At 44.3% G+C, this 18,008-nt stretch overlaps 1 protein-coding gene across 1 annotated transcript in view; it reads right to left on the reverse strand.

Annotated features, from left to right (window-relative positions):
• The window catches only part of grik5 (glutamate receptor, ionotropic, kainate 5), a 103,472-nt gene that overhangs the window by 42,402 nt on the left and 43,062 nt on the right, over positions 1-18,008 (reverse strand). The gene's annotated exons all lie outside the window — the stretch shown is intronic.

Raw genomic sequence — 18,008 nt, forward strand, 5'->3', positions numbered from 1 at the left:
ATACTGTATGATGGAACGACTCCACACATTCAACACGTAGACACACACATGTCAGTTACACACACACAATAAATGCACCTATATACCCACATTACATACACCCACACATCCAAAACAGATACCCACACACAAATTAGCTGCACACACCTCTACACTATGTAGGACCAAAGTTGTCATAATTAGTAATTAGTAAAAAGTAGAAACATACACAACCACACAGAAATATCTAAATAAATATCTAAATAAATACATGGGCCAAGATGTAATATCAATACATGGGCCAAGATGTAAAAGTATGTATTGTATATAACCACAAAAAATCATCACACGCACGTCTGATGTTCTGTCCTTCAAAACTGTTCTTCAAAATTCAGTGGCCAATAAATTAGGTAAACCCAACTAGTGCCAGGTTAGACCCTGTTTTCCTGAATTATTCAGAGGTCAAAAACATTCCGCTGATATTACGGAATAACTCAGTTGCTGCAGATTGCACAGTGGTACAGTTATAATGCAAACAGCGCGTTTCGTTTCACCTCAAAGATTTTCTATTGAGTTTAGGCCTGGGCACTGCAAATGTCAGTCAAGTAAACAGAACTGCTAATTGTCGGACAAGGCAATGTTTATCCACTCCTCACTTGTCCAGTGTTGGTGATCACTCAACCAACATACAAACCCAAAGAAACACACACGCATGTTGTAGACAAAATGACTCAGATGGCATTTGCTCTCTCCCTCTGCCTCTCATGGTCAGGTTTTGCTGCCTTGGCAACAGAGCAGAGGATAGACGGAGCGAGGAAAAAGAGAGAAGGAAGACAGTCGGAACAATGGTATAAAAGACAGGGAGAACAGAAAACAACGAAGAGAGTGGTGGAAGCCAGTGGTTGAGAGGGAAGTGTCGGTGAAGGGAGAGGTGCTGGGGGAGTAGAAGAGAAGAGAGAGAGGGAAAGGAGAGAGAGAGAGGGGTAGAGGTGAAGGGGGAGGTGGTGGGGGAGGGATAGTAGGCAAATGAGATCAGAGTCAAAGCCCAATGGTCAGGTGAGGAGGTGCATCAGAGAGTCAAAGCCCAATGGTCAGGTCAGGAGGGGCATCAGAAAGTCAGAGCTGGTCAGGTGAGGAGGTGCATCAGAGAGTCAAATCCCAATGGTCAGGTCAGGAGGGGCATCAGAAAGTCAGAGCTGGTCAGGTGAGGAGGTGCAACAGAGAGTCAAAGCCCAATGGTCAGGTCAGGAGGGGCATCAGAAAGTCAGAGCTGGTAAGGTGAGGAGGTGCATCAGAGAGTCAAAACCCAATGGTCAGGTCAGGAGGGGCATCAGAAAGTCAGAGCTGGTCAGGTGAGGAGGCGCATCAGAGAGTCAGAGCCCACTGGTCAGGTGAGGAGGTGCACCAGAGAGTCACAGCCCACTGGTCAGGTGAGGAGGGGAATCAGAAAGTCAGAGCTGGTCAGGTGAGGAGGTGCATCAGATAGTCAGAGCTGGTCAGGTGAGGAGGCGCATCAGAGAGTCAAAGCCCAATGGTCAGGTCAGGAGGGGCATCAGAGAGTCAACGCCCAATGGTCAGGTCAGGAGGGGCATCAGAAAGTCAGAGCTGGTAAGGTGAGGAGGTGCATCAGAGAGTCAAAACCCAATGGTCAGGTCAGGAGGGGCATCAGAAAGTCAGAGCTGGTCAGGTGAGGAGGCGCATCAGAGAGTCAGAGCCCACTGGTCAGGTGAGGAGGTGCTCCAGAGAGTCACAGCCCACTGGTCAGGTGAGGAGGGGAATCAGAAAGTCAGAGCTGGTCAGGTGAGGAGGTGCATCAGATAGTCAGAGCTGGTCAGGTGAGGAGGCGCATCAGAGAGTCAGAGCCCACTGGTTAGGTGAGGAGGGGTATCAGAGTCACAGCCCACTGGTCAGGTGAGGAGGGGCATCAGAAAGTCAGAACCCACTGTGGTCACGTGAGGAGGTGCACCAAAAAGTCACAGCCCACTGGTCAGGTGAGGAGGGGCATCAGAGTCACAGCCCACCTGTCAGGTGAGGAGGGGTATCAGAGAGTCACAGCTGGTCAGGTGAGGAGGTGCACCAGAGAGTCACAGCCCACTGGTCAGGTGAGGAGGTGCACCAGAGTGTCAGAGCACCTGGTCAGACGAAGAGGTGCACCAGAGTCACAGCTCAATGGTCAGGTGAGGAGGTGCACCAGAGATATGATGGAAAGAGACAAGAGAGCAAGACAGAGAAATCTCAGTGCAATGATTTGTTTGGGGGTTTGGCAGATGTTTTTGTGAGACAATTGTCTTCACTTCTAACAGCAGGTTGGTATCCATTCTGTTTCCAAACCCTCTAAGGCAATTTTTTTTGTCTCCACATGAACCAGATCCCCCTGGAATATAAAATGGGATGCTCTACTCTCACAGTTAGAAAAGCAGGCTGCTGAAGTTGCACTAGAGAAGTAGCTTTCAAACCTGAACTCTTTGGAAGAGGAATGCAATAAAGAATAACAACAAATATAATCGAAACTAATAACATCAGACTTTAACATCAGACTGTAAATGCCACTCTAGTCGTCATAGTCCAGTCACTACATACTCTAGCTCACATACCATCTGTTTTAGAGTAGATTTGCTGCTCACTGAAGTCACTGCAGCAACCAGAGCACAGAATAAAACCCCATTGTGTGGTGACTGACAAGAAAGAAATGCTATACATGTTGAACCTCCACTCCCAATAACACAGTAGTAAAATGGTAATTCAGCACGTGTAATTATACAAAATGATACATTTGTGTGTCACGAATGAAGCAAACACAACTACCCAAAACAAAACAAAAGATAATGATCTAAATAACATGCTGTATATGGAGGCTGTCAGTGTTATATGTGTAGGCTGCATTGAATGTGGAAATCGCATGTGTTTTGCAAAGGGGAAACTCAGTATATGTATCCATGCCTTGCTTGTCCCTCTGTACAGTATTTTTGTCCCTCTCTGTACAGTATGCTTGTCCCTCTCTGTACAGTATGATTGTCTCTCTGTACAGTATGATTGTCCTTCTCTGTACAGTATGCTTGTCTCTCTGTACAGTATGCTTGTCCTTCTCTATACAGTATGCTTGTCCCTCTCTGTACAGTATGCTTGTCCCTCTGTACAGTATGATCGTCCCTCTCTGTGCGGTATGCTTGTCCTTCTCTGTACAGTATGCTCGTCCTTCTCTGTACAGTATGCTTGTCCCTCTGTACAGTATGATCGTCCCTCTCTGTACAGTATGCTTGTCCCTCTCTGTACAGTATGCTTGTCCTTCTCTGTACAGTATGCTTGTCCTTCTCTGTACAGTATGCCTGTCCTTCTCTGTACAGTATGCTTGTCTCTTTGTACAGTATGCTTGTCCTTCTCTGTACAGTATGCTTGTCTCTCTGTACAGTATGCTTGTCCTTCTCTGTACTGTATGCTTGTCCTTCTCTGTACAGTATGTCCCATAGGATGCTGCTGCACAACCTGAGGAGAGTCAGTCAGTTGAGTCATCATGACTTCATTAAGTGCAATGTAGAGCAACAGAGCCATCACCTCCCCAGGGCGGCCATCCCAGCCATTTGGCCAGAACACACATGCTAAAACCAATGCTGGAATAACCAAGATGGAATATCTGTTTAACTACAAACATTCAATACAGGAGTAACATAGGCTTGTTTCGTAGCTCAACGGATCAGTGCCTGGGTACTGCATGTATGTATGTATGCAGGAGTATTATGTATGCTGCATATATGTACAGTACAAGCCAAGAATTTGGACACACATTCTCATTCAATGCGTTTCCTTTATTTTCATGACTATTTACATTGCAGATTCTCACTGAAGGCATGACTGTTGGAAAACCATTTCAGGTGACTACCTCTTGAAGCTCATCAAGAGAATGCCAAGAGTGTGCAAAGCAGTAATCAGAGCAAAGGGTGGCTACTTTGAAGAAACTAGAATATAAGACATGTTTTTAGTTATTTCACACTTTTTTGTTAAGTACATAATTCCATATGTGTTCATTCATAGTTTTGATGCCTTCAGTGAGAATCTACAATGTAAATAGTAATGAAAATAAAGAAAACACATTGAATGAGAAGGTGTCCAAACTTTTGGCCTGTACTGTATGTATGCAGGAGTATTATGTATGCTGCATGTATGTATGTATGCAGGAGTATTATGTATGCTGCATCTATGTATGTATGCAGGAGTATTATGTATGCTGCATCTATGTATGTATGCAGGAGTATTATGTATGCTGCATCTATGTATGTATGCAGGAGTATTATGTATGCTGCATGTATGTATGTATGCAGGAATATTATGTGTGCTGCATGAAAGACTTTGGCACAACTGTTAATCTGTCTTTAATGAGGCGTTGTCAAAAACTCATGTTGATTTCACGTGGAAAAGGGGTCAATACTTTAGAAAGCCACTGTATGTGACTGTAGCTATTGAGGAAGTGTGGTTATGAGGGTGTATGAATTCAGATTAGGATTTGCAGTTCATTTGCAAGTACTATAACACTATGTATCTGTTGTCCTGTCTGGCCTGGACCCAAATGTCCCAGGCATTCGCAATTAGATCTGGACCATGAAACAAGCTCATTCTACCGCTCAAAACACTAGCACTAAAGCTCTGCCGTCAGAACGCATTAGAACACACTGTGACCTAACTGCCCGGGGAGAGAGAAACTGTCCTATTTTCCAAAGCCAAATAAAACAAAGAAAAATTTAAGTACCAAATGGGTTTAGAGGCAATAGAGATAGAAAGTATTAATTTAATCTACCTTATTACAATGGCGGAGCCATGAGCTTAGCCTTATAGCAAGGCAGCTGTAATTGGACCGAATACATCTGGTCATAAGAAAGATATGGTGAATTTTATATGCACATGGGAACACGACAGTGGCCAAACTGTACAGCATTTTACAGGAGACATAAAATACATCCTGACTTTAGAGGGCCTTGAAACAAACGAGCAGACTATATGGAAAAGAATAGGGTCATTGGAGATGCATTTAGGCCGGCATTTAGCAATCAGGATAGTAGTCAGGCCCTAGAACATCATAGGGAGGGACAGGACCAGTGTTTCAGATCAGGTGACTCTAACACCATGGCTTTGCATCTCTGGACATCTGGACACAATGTAACAGTTGGACAGCACTGTACAGAGTACACTGTACAGTGACCTAAAACGTTTAGGAAGGGTCGATTCTTTTCTTCTTCAGGCCCTCCCCCTCTCGCACTTCCTTTCTGTCCCTCGCTTTCTTTGCTTCCCCATTTCCTTGCTTGGCCAGGTGAGTTACTGCCAGGGCCCTCCCCTCACCGCGGGAGTCGTACATTACACCGCCTGTCAGCCTGCCCAACAATCAATACTCCTGCTCTGACTACACACATGTGACGGGGGGGGGGGGTGTGTGCAGGGCTGTAGAGGGGGAATGAGAGAGCTAAAGAATGAGGGGAATGAGGGATAACTCAGGAATAGCTACTATGAGTTATTACACAGACCGCCAGCCAGCCCACCAGGCCACCAGCCAATCAGACCGCCAGCCACACTAACTGTCTTGCAAGGACTGCTTCCCCCTGGTCAGGATTGATAATGGATACAAACACATACATACATACATACAGTAGACACACTGTAAGGGGTAGTTAGACCCACACACACAAGACCACAAAGAGGCACTGATACACATACAACCACAGAAACACCAAACCCAAGCTGCCTGAATCATGGTCTTCCCTTCCTTCTGCAGATGAAAACAGCAGCAGGTTGAGAGTTCACAGCCCCTATGAGGAGGCTGGAAAAGGGCCCACACAAGGGGGCAGGTTTGGAGCACAAACAAAACAACCAGGCTTATAACATCATAGAGGGGTTGTTCGTCTGCAGGCCTGCTCCCAGCTGGGGGGTAGGGCCCTGGGCTTTACTGTTTCTACATAAAGTAGGACTGGGGGAGAGTCTCAAAAAAGGTCTGCTTTTTTTCTTCTCCTGCCAACTGCAACAGAGGTGTCAGAAAGAGAGCGAGAGTAGGGGGGAAACAAGGTGACAGAGGAAAAGAGGGATGTTGTATTAAGGAAACAGGAAGTGACTGGAAAAAAATGCTTTCTGTAGCCGCCTGACAAGATTGTGTAATTCAAGAATATCTGAGTACTGAATAGTTTAGACCACACTGCTTGTGGAAGATGCCAATGTTACAGAAAAAATGTCCCCAGCTTCATAATGTCCAATTAATGGTCTGGGGAGTGGAAGATCTCGCCAAGCTGTTCGGCTTCTTATCACACTGCTCGCTCAACCAGGAGGCAGACTGGAACCAATGTGTTTGGATGAGAGCCCTCCTGATAACCACCAAACTGAGCTTGTAGGCTCCCCACCCACCAGACCAAGTTGCTAGAGCGCGACGTGGGCAACCCTGTTCTGACGCTCACTCTCAAAAGTGCTACCCTCAAGCACATGTGGGCCAGCGAAAAAATGAATAGTTGAGCGAGCAGTATGATAAGAACAAGAAAGGCAAGCTGGGGAGCATGTCTCTCCAACTTCAACAGTCTTACACAGCTGTGGAGTTTTTGTGATGACGCAAGGCCATAATTGTAAAAAAGTGTCGGTGGTTTGGTGTAGGGTTAATAGTTAAAGGCTTATGGGCTAACATTAGGGGTTAGGCTTTGGTTTAGGCAAAATGTTGGTTTAATTGGAATGTGTGTATGGGGGCTGGTTAAGAAGTCCCATCAGAAGGCATGTTAGGACAGAGGCCAGGGGACCCAGTTTACAGTTTAGTCACTGAGTCAAGACCTGAACCCAGATGACTTCCTGCTAAGAAGGACACAAACATGGAGGAATGATAGAATGACTGAGGGAATAAATGAGTGGAAGAACTAAGAGGAGGCAGAATGGAGGGCAATGCAGAGGGAGGACCAGAGGGAGAGAGGAGGACCAGAGGGAGAGAGGAGGAGGAACTGTGTAAGATAGTGGGTTGAAGGAAAGAAGAAAGGACTGAGATGAAGGGAAGATTGGAGGAAAAGAGGGAGATATGGCCCAGCACATATGTCCTCTGATCTGTCCAATGGAGGGGACGATAGGGAAAGGAGAGAGGCAGGAGGGAGGAGGAGAAAAGAGGGGAGGATAGGGAGTAGAGAGGAGATGAGTGGGGGCTGGAGTAGCATAAGGAGAGAAGCCCTCTCAGTATGCAGCAACATGCAGGCAGACAAGATGGCTGCAGGGGCCAGAGAGAGCAGCCAGCCAAATATGGTCATCAGGACCAAGCACTGTCCTAGTTTCAGTAAGGGGCGAAACCAGAGCTCGCCTCGCCGCCATGCAGAGATATACCAGAAGACAATGCCTTACGTGGTGAATGGACAGGATCATCTTAGGGCTGTAGTTGTTCTGCGGTGGTGTTAAACGTGCATATTCTGACTAGCGATTCTGCACCCAACACACTACTCGTAGAAATGTGCTTGGAATGCCGACCCGATCTATAAAATGGTGATGACAGGTGTTGTAAGTGGCGCACGACAGTAGATTGAAAAAAGAGAAAGCAAAGCCCAAGTAAACAGTGGACGTTATCCTGACGTTATCCTGACGTTCGCATGACGTACCAAGGACACATTTTCATTTGCAGCGGTATGTTAGTGTAAGCATGATGCAAGTACATGTTCTTTTTTTTGATTGTGTGTTTGAGTGTGTCTGTACATGTTTGTGTGTTTGTGCATGTGTATGTTTCTGTGTTTGTATAAGTGTCCCAAGGGGTACAGTAGGCTGTACAGTCCAATCAATCCATGAAGTCCATCCTAAGGGTTAGCTCCAGGCTACAGAGTACAGACAGAAATACATGCATCATAATGCCCAGCAAACTGGGAACATTCCCATCACACTGTTTTAGATTTCCACAACATTAGCTACTTTTCTAGTAAGGGCTTCATCCAACATTAAGATAACGTCACAAACACGAATATTATTAACTTAAATATGTGTAAATCAAACATTCGCAACAACCAAGTTTGTAGAGAAAATAAAACTCAACATCAAAATGTTGCTGTTAATAATTACATTTGATTTGTACTATTTTCAAAGACAAAGACCTTAATCTGAAAGCCAGCGAGAAGATGGAGACACATTGACAGTACTATATATCCAAGTTAGTCCTAAATCAGAGAGGCTTTGCTTGCAACTATCAACAATTTACAGCTGAATTATATTTGTATGATCAATAAATATTGACTTGTGAGTACAAATAATTGGCATGTGTTTCTACGCTGATTTGTATACAACCACATTCTCAACAGTAAGTTCAAACTGTTAGGAAACTTTAATAGAAAACAAAACAAATTCAGTGAGCATGTAGGGGAATGTTTTCTTTTCATGTTTTAGACATCTAAACCCTCTCCATGTGATTTAGACATCTAAACCCTCTCCATGTGATTTAGACATATAAACCCTCTCCATGTGTTTTAGACATCTAAACCCTCTCCATGTGATTTAGACATATAAACCCTCTCCATGTGATTTAGACATATAAACCCTCTCCATGTGATTTAGACATATAAACCCTCTCCATGTGATTTAGACATCTAAACCCTCTCCATGTGATTTAGACATATAAACCCTCTCCATGTGTTTTAGACATCTAAACCCTCTCCATGTGATTTAGACATATAAACCCTCTCCATGTGATTTAGACATATAAACCCTCTCCATGTGATTTAGACATATAAACCCTCTCCATGTGATTTAGACATATAAACCCTCTCCATGTGTTTTAGACATATAAACCCTCTCCATGTGTTTTAGACATCTAAACCCTCTCCATGTGATTTAGACATATAAACCCTCTCCATGTGATTTAGACATATAAACCCTCTCCATGTGTTTTAGACATCTAAACCCTCTCCATGTGATTTACACATATAAACCCTCTCCATGTGTTTTAGACATCTAAACCCTCTCCATGTGTTTTAGACATCTAAACCCTCTCCATGTGTTTTACACATATAAACCCTCTCCATGTGTTTTAGACATATAAACCCTCTCCATGTGATTTAGACATATAAACCCTCTCCGTGTGTTTTAGACATAAAAAACCCTCTCCGTGTGTTTTAGACATATAAACCCTCTCCGTGTGTTTTAGACATCTAAACCTTCTCCGTGTGTTTTAGACATAAAAAACCCTCTCCGTGTGTTTTAGACATATAAACCCTCTCCGTGTGTTTTAGACATCTAAACCTTCTCCGTGTGTTTTAGACATAAAAAACCCTCTCCGTGTGTTTTAGACATCTAAACCCTCTCTGTGTGTTTTAGACATATAAACCCTCTCCGTGTGTTTTAGACATATAAACCCTCTCCGTGTGTTTTAGACATCTAAACCTTCTCCGTGTGTTTTAGACATAAAAAACCCTCTCCGTGTGTTTTAGACATATAAACCCTCTCCAGACCGACAGACATGAACCACTGAAACTGACTGAAATAGGGTCCCAATGGAACAGAGCGACTGAAACTGACTGAAATAGGGTCCCAATGGAACTGAGCGACTGAAACGAACTGAAATAGTGTCCCAATGGAACTGAGCAACTGAAACTGATTGAGCCAGGATCCCAATGGAACTGAATGTCTGATGTCACTACTAGCATCCCTCCACTGACATCTTCATCCCTACGAAGATGATGGGAGTTGGGCAGTATATGTCTACATGTACAGGGGACATGAGTTTGGGGTCATACTCAGAGTGCATGTTCTTTATTTGGTAATAAACTATAAATCAGTAGATTTTCATGACCAGCTGGGAACTACTGTGTGATGACAGCATATTAGTCCACTCTAGATAGAATATTTTATTGCTGGAGACTTTTGAGATTACAAATGTTAATCAAAAAGAACAGCCATTCATTTGACTGCTCTCATTTGCTGCTCCCTGGGGTGTCTTGTTACAATGTACATATCTATGCAAATCACCATTTCCATTCATAGTCGCCAAACACATTTACAGAACAGAATATGTGCAGCAAATTCCATTCCAAAGTGGATGAAACCATGAAATGACAGTGGCCAGTGGTTCTGAGAGTTCTAACAGTTAAGCTTCTGTGACATGCTAAACAAAGAGAAGGAGAACTGCCCGGGAGTTGGCTGTCACAGAGATAGAGGCAGGGACTAGACGTGCTTGGATCATACACATTAGACCCAGTCAGGCAGACAGCAGACGCTTCAGACGATGGAGGCAAACCAAAATAGCAGATGAATTCGGCAGTGACAAAGTCAAGTGACCAACACTGCACTGAACACACCACAGAGACAAGATGCTTTCCGAGGGAGAGTGGAGTGTCATGTTTTACTTAGATTGTTCGAGACCACTGTAACCCAACACAGTGCCTGGAAAACATATTCAGACACCACCTTTTAATTATTTTGTTTTCTCAGATTCTGATTTTGAGTATCAGGGATTTATTTATTTTTCGCAAACAATCTACAATGCCTTGAGCCCAGGACAAATACTGCAAAACATAACATTATCCAATTCATACTCTAAACCTCATTAACCAAGTTTGATGGACTACATGTGCTAATGGACTTTACCTGTGTACAGTACAACAACAATATCTATATCAAGCCACCCCTCTAAACTACAACAACATTGAATATGTCAAAGATTTGAGAATTATTCTTAGTGCTCAAAGCTTTTTTGTAGATTAGGGAAAATATCCAATTTAATATTGTTAATCTGACACAACAAAATATTAAATAACTGTTTGGGGTGGAATACCTTTTCAAGGAATTGTATGTTGGTCTCAAAGCACATCTTAGGAAAATGAAGATAACTTCAATGTTTATAAATTATATACAGCATAGACTGAATGTCTTACTGAATAGGTCTGTAAATACATACATACATACAGTATCTCACAAAAGTGAGTACACCCCTCAAAGTTTGTAAATATTTTATTATATCTTTTCATGTGACAACACTAAAGAAATGACACTTTGCTACAATGTAAATTAGTGAGTGTACAGCTTATATAACAGTGTACATTTGCTGTCCCCTCAAAATAACACAACACACAGACATACATGTCTAAACTGCTGGCAACAAAAGTACACCCCTAAGTGAAAAGTTCCAAATTGGGCCCAAAGTGTCAATATTTTGTGTGGCCACCATCATTTTCCAGCACTGCCTTAACCCTCTTGGGACTGGAGTCCTCTTCCACTCCTCCATGACAACATCACAAAGCTGGTGGATGTTAGAGACCTTGCGCTCCTCCACTTTCTGTTTGAGGATGCCCCACAGATGCTGAATAGGGTTTAGGTCTGGAGACATGCTTGGCCAGTCCATCACCTTTACCCATAGCTTCTTTAGCAAGGCAGTGGTCGTCTTGGAGGTGTGTTTGGGGTCGTTATCATGTTGGAATACTGCCCTGCCTAGTCTCCTAAGGCAGGGGATCATGCTCTGCTTCAGTATGTCACAGTACATGTTGGCATTCATGGTTCCCTCAATGAACTGTAGCTCCTCAGTGCGAGCAGAACTCATGCAGCCCATGACACTCCCATTTCCATGCTTGACTGTAGGCAAGACACTTGTCTTTGTACTCCTCACCTGGTTGCCGCCACACACGCTTGACACCATCTGAACCAAATACGTTTATCTTGGTCTCATCAGACCACAGGACATGGTTCCAGTAATCCATGTCCTTAGTCTGCTTGTCTCCAGCAAACCGTTTGCGGGCTTTCTTGTGCATCATCTTAAGAAGAGGCTTCCTTCTGGGATGACAGCCTTACAGACCAATTTGATGCAGTGTGCAGCGTATGATCTGAGCACTGACAGGATGAACCCCCAACCCCTTCAACCTCTGCAGCAATGCTGGCAGCACTCATACGTCTATTACCCAAAGACAACCTCTGGATATGACGGTGCCATGCTGAACTTCCAGTGACCAGTACGAAGGAGTCTGAGAGCGATGACACCAAATTTAACACACCTGCTCCCCATTTACACCTGAGACACCAGAGAGGGAAAATAGCTAATTGGGCCCAATTGGGACATTTTCACTTAGGAGTGTACTCACTTTTGTTGCCAGCGGTTTAGACATTAATGGCTGTGTGTTGAGTTATTTTGAGGGGACAGCAAATTTACACTGTTATACAAGCTGTACACTCACTACTTAACATTGTAGCAAAGTGTAATTTCTTCAGTGTTGTCACATGAAAAGATATAATCAAGTATTTACAAAAATGTGAGGGCTGTACTATACATAAATACACACAGTCACACACACTCAGTCTTCAACCAAATGCACACACAGAGACATCTGCTATAAGAATAATGAGGTAGGGGTTGGTTTGGTAGCCTGAGCTACACATATAGGCCCTGCAGTAAAGTCCCTCTCTCATCCAACACTCAGCTGTTGTGGGAGGCAACAATGCCCCACTGAGGGGGGTTGGAGTGGCTGGCAGTTAGAATCATGCAAAGCTATGTTACCGCCTCACAAATGATTACTGAAGGAACACTGAAAAGCCCTGCTTCTGTCTCTGTGCTGACAGCTACTCCCTGCATCAGGAAGGTGTGAAGGAGAGTCAGAGGACTAGCACCATGTCAACAAAATGGTTGTCATTCAATCACAACTGCAGTGAAGAAAAGCGTCAGAGAGAGAAATTTCTCCAAAAAAAAAACTTTTAGTGTTAGTACATTTATACACCGACGAGCCAAAACGTTATGACCACTCACAGGTGAAGCAAATAACATTGATCATCTCCTAACAAGGTCACGTTTCAAGCTCTGGGGAAGAAGGTCACCTGGTCCGATGAGTCTCTTGTTTCCTTTCACATCACGTGGACGGCCATGCACATGTGTGCCGTTTACCTGGGGAAGTGATGGCACAAGGATGCACTGTGGGAAGGTGACAAGCCGGTGGAGGGAATGTGAATGTGCTGGTATTCCCTGATGACAGTGGCCTCTTTCAGCAGGATAATGCACTCTGCCACATGCACACATTGTTCGGGAATGGTTTGAGGAACATGATGAAGGGTTCACTGTGTTTCCCTGGCCTCTGAATTCCCCCCGATCTCAGTCCGATTGAGCATCTGTGGGATGTGCTGGACCAACAAGTTCAATTCACGGTGGCTCCACCTCACAACTTGCAGGACTTGAAGGATCTGCTGCTAATTTCTTGGTTTCAGATACCCCAGGATAATTCAATCAGGGGATTTGTAGAATCCATGCCTCGGAGGGTCGGTGCTGTTTTAGCGACACGTGGAAGACTAACAGTACATTAGGCAAGTGGTCATAATGTTTTGGCTCATCCGTGTATAATTTTACTACAATATGCTATAATGATTACATACCTCACAACTGAGCCACCAAGCTAATTCTGAGTATAATGATTACTTCGATTAGACAAAGGGAAACAAAGCGAAAGGCATTTCACATGATGAAATGGGATTCTTCTGTACTGCATTTCTGATGTTGAAACCAACCCACGTCAGCTATGGTGAATGTGTGAGCCGACGCCACAGGGATAAAAGAAGCAATAGATTTCACTAGCTTTCTATGCAGGCTGTTTGAAACTCAGAGGAGAAATGACTGAGGTGAAAACCAAATAGGTGAGGCAATAGAGAAGAAATAGATTGAATCTATTTCAGCAGGAGAAAAACTGACATAGAATGATGAACAGAGGGAAAGAATGGGACATAGGGGCGGAGAGAGGGCGAGCGAGAGAAAGTGGGAAGACACGTTATCTCTGGGTGAAAACACTGTGGCTGAGGTTGTGCCTTGGGACGGATGATAGAGTGAGGGAAGACAGAGTAAGGAAAGAGTTAGGGAGGAGGGAGGGAGGTGCGAGGGAGGGAGGAGGAGTTGTGGGGGGGGGCAAACAGTGAGGAAACTGTCTGTAACTGTACAGAGTCGGTGTGTTGCAGGCATGAGTGTGTGTTTGGAAGGTGTGTGGTCTGTGAAGGTGTCTATCTGTGAAAGTGTGTATCGGTGACGAGGTGTATTTGTGAAGATGTGTTTCAGAAGGTGTTTATCTGTGTAGGCATGTTTGTGTCTATCTTGGTGTGACTCTGTGAAACGTGGTGAATCTGTGTATCTGTGTGGGTATAGATATCTGTCTGTGAATGCGTGTGTTGGTCTTGATGTCTGTCCGTGAAGGGGTGTATCTGTCTAGATATCTGTCTGGGGAATATCTGTCTAGATGTCTGTCTGTGAAGGGGAATATCTGTCTAGATGTACAGTGGGGAGAACAAGTATTTGATACATTGCCGATTTTGCAGGTTTTCCTACTTACAAAGCATGTAGAGGTCTGTAATCTTTATCATAGGTACACTTCAACTGTGAGAGACGGAATCTAAAACAAAAATCCAGAAAATTTCATTGTATGATTTTTAAATAATTTATTTGCATTTTATTGCATGACATAAGTATTTGATCACCAACCAGTATAAATTCTGGCTCTCACAGACCTGTTAGTTTTTCTTTAAGAAGCCCTCCTGTTCTCCACTCATTACCTGTATTAACTGCACCTGTTTGAATTTACCTGTATAAAAGACAACTGTCCACACACTCAATCAACTCCAACCTCTCCACAATAGCCAAGCCCAGAGAGCTGTGTAAGGACATCAGGGATAATACTGTAGATCTGCACAAGGCTGGGATGGCCTACAGGACAATAGGCAAGCAACTTGGTGAGAAGGCAACAACTGTTGGCGCAATTATTAGAAATGGAAGAAGATCAAGATGACGGTCAATCTCCCTCGGTCTGGGGCTCCATGCAAGATCTCACCTCGTGGGGCATCAGTGATCATGAGGAAGGTGATGGATCAGCCCAGAACTACACGGCAGGACCTGGTCAATGACCTGAAGAGAACTGGGACCACATTCTCAAAGAAAAACATTAGGAACACACTACGCCGTTATGGATTAAAATCATTCAGCGCACGCAAGGTCCCCCTGCTCAAGGCAGCGCATGTCCAGGGCCGTCTGAAGTTTGCCAATGACCATCTGGATGATCCAGGGGAGGAATGGGAGAAGGTAATGTGGTCTGATGAGACAAAAATAGAGCTTTTTGGTCTAAACTCCACTCGCCATGTTTGGAGGAAGAAGAAGGATGAGTACAACCCCAAGAGCACCATCCCAACCGTGAAGCATGGAGGTGGAAACATCATTCTTTGGGGATGCTTTTCTGCAAAGGGGACAGGACAACTGCACCGTATTGAGGGGAGGATGGATGGGGCCATGTATCGCGAGATCTTAGCCAACAACCTCCTTCCCTCAGTAAGAGCATTGAAGATGGGTCGTGGCTGGGTCTTCCAGCATGACAACGACCCAAAACACACAGCCAGGGCAACTAAGGAGTGGCTCTGTAAGAAGCATCTCAAGGTCCTGGAGTGGCCTAGCCAGTCTCCAGACCTGAACCCAATAGAAAATCTTTGGAGAGAGCTGAAAGTTCGTATTGCCCAGCGACAGCCCCGAAACCTGAAGGATCTGAAGAAGGTCTGTATGGAGGAGTGGGCCAAAATCCCTGCTGCAGTGTGTGCAAAACTGGTCAAGAACTACAGGAAACGTATGATCTCTGTAATTGCAAACAAAGGTTTCTGTACCAAATATTAAGTTCTGCTTTTCTGAGTTTTAAATACTTATGTCATGCAATAAAATGCAAATTAATTTCTTTCACAGTTGAAGAGTACCTATGATAAAATGTACAGACGTCTACATGCTTTGCAAGTGGGAAAACCTGCAAATTCGGCAGTGTATCAAATACTTGTTCTCCCCACTGTATGTCCGTGAAGGGGTATATCTGTCTAGATGTCTGTCTGTGAAGGGATGCGTCTGTCTAGATGTCTGTCTGTGAAGGGATGCGTCTGTCTAGATGTCTGTCTGTGAAGGGGTATATCTGTCTAGATGTCTGTCTGTGAAGGGATGCGTCTGTCTAGATGTCTGTCTGTGAAGGGGTATATCTGTCTAGATGTCTGTCTGTGAAGGGATGCGTCTGTCTAGATGTCTGTCTGTGAAGGGAGGCGTCTGTCTAGATGTCTGTCTGTGAAGGGATGCGTCTGTCTAGATGTCTGTCTGTGAAGGGGTATATCTGTCTAGATGTCTGTCTGTGAAGGGATGCGTCTGTCTAGATGTCTGTCTGTGAAGGGATGCGTCTGTCTAGATGTCTGTCTGTGAAGGGGTATATCTGTCTAGATGTCTGTCTGTGAAGGGATGTGTCTGTCTAGATGTCTGTCTGTGAAGGGATGCGTCTGTCTAGATGTCTGTCTGTGAAGAGATGTATCTGTCTAGATGTCTGTCTGTGAAGGGGTGTATCTGTCTAGATGTCTGTCTGTGAAGGGGTGTATCTGTCTAGATGTCTGTGTTCATCCTGTTGTTGCAATGTGCTGAATGCTGAATATGGCGAAAGACCTCTGGTAAACATTAGGCCAAAAGCAAGGACACCAGTCATAACATCACAGCATAAAGGTGTGAACTTGATACACCCTGACACATGCTGACATAGAGTTCTATTTACAGTCATCTTTGACCCTCCCTAAAGACTTTGTCTTTAATTACCTAATTTAAACTCCCAGTGAGGTCAGAAATGTGAGTTTCCAATGACCTTACATCTGGATGAGGCGATGAGTTCTACACCATCCATCAGCCAATCAGGTCTGTGTGCATAAATATTACAAGGGAACATTTCCCATCTAAAGAACAAACTCAAAACAAGCACAATTTTGTCTTAACCTCCCACTATCCAGTCTGGAAAGAGTTAACTCCATTAAAATGGTTTCCCAGTGTATCCCTATACTCCAGTATATCATATGTAAATGATTTAATACTGTAACCAACTGGATTCAATTCTCAATACAGTTATCTGGGATTATAAAATACAGAGTATAGGTATGGCCTTTGAAATCTAAAACGGAGGAATGATTAGCTCTACAAAACATATCTCTTCTGGGTGGAGGGGATGTGTGGGGGTCCTTTCTTTGGTTCAGTTTTGTTTCATATGCTGTTGTTTTGCAATGTATGTTTCTATTTTACCTCTGCATTTTTTGTCTTTAGCAAAAAATCTTCTTTTGTGAACTCTGTGTTGTTTTTCTTCCACCTGTGGCCAGTAAAAATGATCCAAAACTGTAATATCTGTAATATTCAGCACCACAAAAGTGGAGAGAAACTCAATTAGAATTCAGCACCATATGATGGTGGACAGCGGCTGTCCTCTGAGGAGAGTGTAGCCTGCAGGCAGAGAGACAGCACCACTGACATTACCTCTCTCCCTCCGCGCTGACTAGCCCCAGCAGAAGCCCTGGCCTCCACCCTTCCTGCCTCCCTCCTACTCCCTGTCTGTCTGCCTGCCTGCCTGTCCATCTGTCTGCCTGTCTGTGGGCTTTTCTGTCTGTCTCATTAAGGGATGACCAGGCACAACTGGCTGTCTAAAAAGGGAAGGAGTGAGAGGTGATGAGGAGAAAAGAACAGAGAGAGACAAAAGAGGCAGACAAAGGGGAAGGGAAAAACATTTGAGAAACTCTAAAAGCCAAATGTTTTACTATCCTGGTGTTTCTACTGTCCTGGGTGTCTCTACTGTCCTTTTGTTTCTACTGCCCTGCTGTCTCTACTGTCCTGGGTGTCTCTACTGTCCTGGGTGACTCTACTGTCCTTTTGTTTCTACTGCCCTGCTGTCTCTACTGTCCTGGGTGACTCTACTGTTCTTATGTTTCTACTGCCCTGTTGTCTCTACTGTTGTGGGTGTCTCTACAGTCCTGAGTGTTTTTCTATCCTGGGTGTCTCTACTGTCATTGGTGACTCTACTGTTCTGGTGTCTCTACTGTCCTGGATGTCCCTACTGTCCAGGGTTTTTCTTCTCTCCTGGGCGTCTTAACCTTCCTGGGTGTCTCTACTGTCCAGGGTGTTTCTTCTCTCCTGGGCGTCTTAACCTTCCTGGGTGTCTCTACTGTCCTGCTGTCTCTTCTGACCTGGGTGTTTTTCTATCCTGGGTGTCTCTACTGTCCTGGGTGTTTATTCTGTCCTGGGCATCTTAACCTTCCTGGGTGTCTCTACTGTCCTGCTGTCT

This window comes from Esox lucius, chromosome 20, assembly GCF_011004845.1.
Source record: "Esox lucius isolate fEsoLuc1 chromosome 20, fEsoLuc1.pri, whole genome shotgun sequence".
NCBI lineage: Eukaryota > Metazoa > Chordata > Actinopteri > Esociformes > Esocidae > Esox > Esox lucius.